Source organism: Passer montanus, unplaced genomic scaffold (assembly GCF_014805655.1).
Source record: "Passer montanus isolate IOZ18808 unplaced genomic scaffold, ASM1480565v1 scaffold103, whole genome shotgun sequence".
Classification (NCBI taxonomy): Eukaryota; Metazoa; Chordata; class Aves; order Passeriformes; family Passeridae; genus Passer; species Passer montanus.
Window position 1 is genome coordinate 1,035,778 of NW_024356838.1, and position 4,028 is coordinate 1,039,805.

At 35.2% G+C, this 4,028-nt stretch overlaps 1 protein-coding gene across 2 annotated transcripts in view; it reads right to left on the reverse strand.

Annotated features, from left to right (window-relative positions):
- The window catches only part of PLPPR5 (phospholipid phosphatase related 5), a 196,277-nt gene that overhangs the window by 189,437 nt on the left and 2,812 nt on the right, over nt 1-4,028 (reverse strand). The gene's annotated exons all lie outside the window — the stretch shown is intronic.

The window sequence follows — 4,028 nt, forward strand, 5'->3', positions numbered from 1 at the left end:
AGACTAAGAACAGACAAGTCTGGGAATATGAAAAACACTGCACAAAACATTGTTAAATGATTAAAAAATAATCAGTATACTTCAACAAAGTTCACTGTGTGATTTTAGAAAATAGGGGCAGGATGGTCCATATTTAGCACAATAGCAATTTTAGCTGGGTTTAACTGTGTCTTATCAACATCAGATAGACCCCTACCACAGAAGGGACACTTAAGCCTGTGCTGCATTCTAAAACCTCTCCATAGCATTGAAAGATGCCTGAGCAGCAGATGTAGCATAAAATAAAAAAATCAATGTGTTAAAGAAACCTGATGATAATGATAAATAGCTGGGTTTTTAGTTTGAGTTTAAAGAAGTAATATATTTATAGTTATGAATAGCAGCAGGAAGGGAGTTGTACCAACCGAAACATAATAGTCCAAGGCTTTTCCTCCCAGAGATTATGGGTGTGTATCTACTCAAACAAGTAAATGAGGTAGAATTTAGCTTCATAAAACTGTACAAATCTGAGATATTTGGATTTTGTTTTGCTTCAGTGAGAGGACCCAAGAAATTCATTATGTTAAAAGACCTGCCTAGTAGGGCATTACTTCTGCAATATTGGCCTTCAAAGAAAAATTTAATCCCTGCTGAGCGCTGGCAGCTGTTTTGCTATAAACTTTCTCTAAGATCCTAACATTTATACATTTTTAATAATTTCAAGTGTATAATTTCATGGAGGGATGTGAGCCTTATTTAGATTTTCAAATTTCTATTTCTTGCTGGGTTTTTTTCCACCTGTAAAATGCAAAACTGTGGCTCTAGCTGGAGAAGAGACTGTCTCTCAATCAGCTGAGGCACCCTCGATAACAGACTTTTGGGCCAATTGACAGGATGGCTGCAGTAAACATTTCTATTGAGACCTTCAATGAAATTTATCTCCTCCCTATTCCTGCTGTCAGAGTCAAGGCTACATGTAGACAAATGCATAGGGGCAGTATATTTGCTCTCTGTGAGAATGTAGAATTCCTTTTTGTACTGAGTGCAAAACACTATTTTCGTGTTTCAAGCACATTTACCAAATGCAGCTCATCACAAAGCAAAATTATCAAACTAGTTAAGATGAACAAAATGTGAATTCATGAACTCAGTAACCACTCTTTCCAGAAAGTGTAGGCTAGTTTTTCAATCAACAACCATCTAATCAACTCCATTAACTTCAAACTCACTTTTTGAAAAAGTGAGAGCTTCTTTCTCCTTACCTTTAATGCAGTGTTTCTTCTCAGAGGCAATAGTTTGCTACCACAATAATCTGTATCTCACTGTGCCTTAGGCTAGCTGTTTGTTTCAAAAGAAATCCCAGTACAATGAGCAAGAGTAGAACTGAGGCTGATATTGTATGCAGAGTATAACCAAGGAAAGACAGTACAGTTCTGAAGACCATTTCAGGACTCAGACATTGCTCCAGAAATGAACAACAGAACTTGCATTTTCAGCTGTGAAAGTGCTTCTATGCTGCTTCTAGATTTTGGTTCATGATATTGCATTCTTCTAAATTTCACCCCCTTTTCTGTAAGACTTCACAATGGAACTCTCTCACCTTGTGCTGCAAATTTGCATTATTATTCCTAAATGAGGCACACAGTGCAAAAGGGAAACAAACAAAGAAATAAGTGAAGCCAAAAAAATCCAACCTGTATGACTCATTATATGATACACAAACATTTTCTGTATCACTCAAGCAATCTATTCTACCAAAAGAAAAAGAAACTTTTTCTTAAAGTTGCAGAATAGGTAGATAGTTTCCTCTGGATATGTTCCTGGCAAGCAGGTTCTGAGAAAATTTGTTCTAAGAATTCTGTAGGCTGAAAACACAGCTGTTCAGATTCACTGCTCTAACCTTTACTCCATGGATACTCCTGCTGGTAAGGCAGGCTTACCAGGCAGACAAAATGACAGCTGGTCCATTTCTTCTCTTGCACATAAATCCCATTTAGAATAGGATTAAGATAACTGGAAAACAACCTATTGACTGAACAACAAACCCTGCCTAACAAGGGGATATATATGATTCAAATAATTTAAAATATTTAAAGTGGGTTTTAAATACTTTCCTAATAATGGTCACCTAAAAACAGAAGCAACATTTTAGAAACCTTCAGGTTACCCCAGCTTACTGGTTTAGATTATGGAAAGACATGTTAAATACTTTTCCAGTCTGTAACTATCTAACATCCACAAGTAGGGTTTTTAAAACACTTACAAAATTTTCAAGTATAAATTTAGGACAATATTATATATTGTCCTAAAAAGATCCTAAAATTTCTAAGCAATGCAAACCCATTGATTTTCATTTGATCATAAAATACAGATCTAATTCCTCCACCCATTGAGTGTAGATCCCATTTAATTCACAGTATAGATTCTGGCCCAAAACAGACATCCTTACTTCTGATGTAATTCATTGCTGCTTAAAATATTTTTTCAACATTCTGAAGTCCATCTACTCACTTAAAATTTAAGATAAACTTCACAGAGGACAAAGGTAAAATAAGCAGGTTTCAGTTTTTTTCAATGTTTGGTAAAAGCGGGTTATACTAACTTATGAAAGCTTAAACAGAAAAACTCTCTCTATTGGCTTCTGCAGCAACAATATATTTCTTTTCACAGGATGGTTGAATTTATTCTCTTATCCATAAGCCAAATTTATTTAAACTCCCATGTAATCTGTCTCTTGATACACCTCAATATACTTGCCTTTGAACTTTGCATTTACTTTAATATTGTAATTTTTAAAATTTCAGATGCTGAACAAAGCATATATTAATATTTTAAAAATATAAATTACTCTTCACTGGAAATTAAAAATGGGGTCTTTGCAAGTTTGAACAAAACCTTAGGGTGGATCAGAGTATAAAGAAAACATTAATGAGTCCTTAATCCCCAGTGCAGAGGGGGGAAATCTGCTCATGTATACAGTGGAGTGATGACATACTAGAAAGGAGGAAATTGAAATTAAAAATTGGTTTCTATTGAATTATAAGGCTGCAGTTTCACCATCAAGTGTTCAATTCTGTAGCATCTTATAATTTGCTAATAATGAGTTTGATTTCCATTAAGCTTCAGGTGACTGTACCAACATGTAAAATAAAGCCTGTCACCAAATCCTGCTGAGTTGAGTCATGTCAGTGAATTAGCAGGAAAAACCCAAACATGCTGACTGACTCTTCTGCTGGTGTCCTTACAAAGACTTAAGTTACGTGATACTGAAGGTAACAAAGGGTTTCCAGATTCACATTACACCTTTATGCTGTTTGATTTGCTTAGAATTTTTTCCACAACTGGATTTTACTAAGGCAGTTCCACTTGTTCTGCAAGTTTCCTGGATTGATTTTGGACAGCTGACTCTCACTCAGGTAAATGGAAAGGTCAAAATGTGCACCATCCCTTAAGGCACAGAATGCTGTTTTCAGCAGAAGTCTGCAGCAAGTCAACTGAATAAAAACCCAGCCTGAGATCCAGCAGCATTTTAGATTCATCTTAGTAACACTGCAGTGATGATCCTGAAATCCTTACTTAGACAAAGCTTCCCCTGAGTCCCAGATAGCTGACCAGTAATTGCACAGATTAACACTTGCATTTAATGAAAGACTTGACTGCTTAAAGTTTATCTTACTTCAGGTTAGCAGTTCTAAAACACTTCCAGCTATGAATACAGCTTTTCTAAAAATTTCATCTACAAAACTAAATTGGAACAGCCATCTCAAAAAAACCCCATGCCATTTACAATGCTAATATTACAACAGGTTAAAACACACTGGAGAAATATGAGAAATAATTTATATAATAAACTTCTGTCATTTAAATAAATTAATAAATTTAGAATATCTCTTTTTCTATGATTCTGGTGATAAACAAAGATAAATAGGAATAAAATAAAAGTTTACTTCAGCCATGGTCCTGTTTTGGGCATTTAACAGTTAAAGAAGCAGTGGCACGCTAACCGAGCACATTAAAACAAAGAGTTGGCAGCTCCTGAAGGAAAAGAG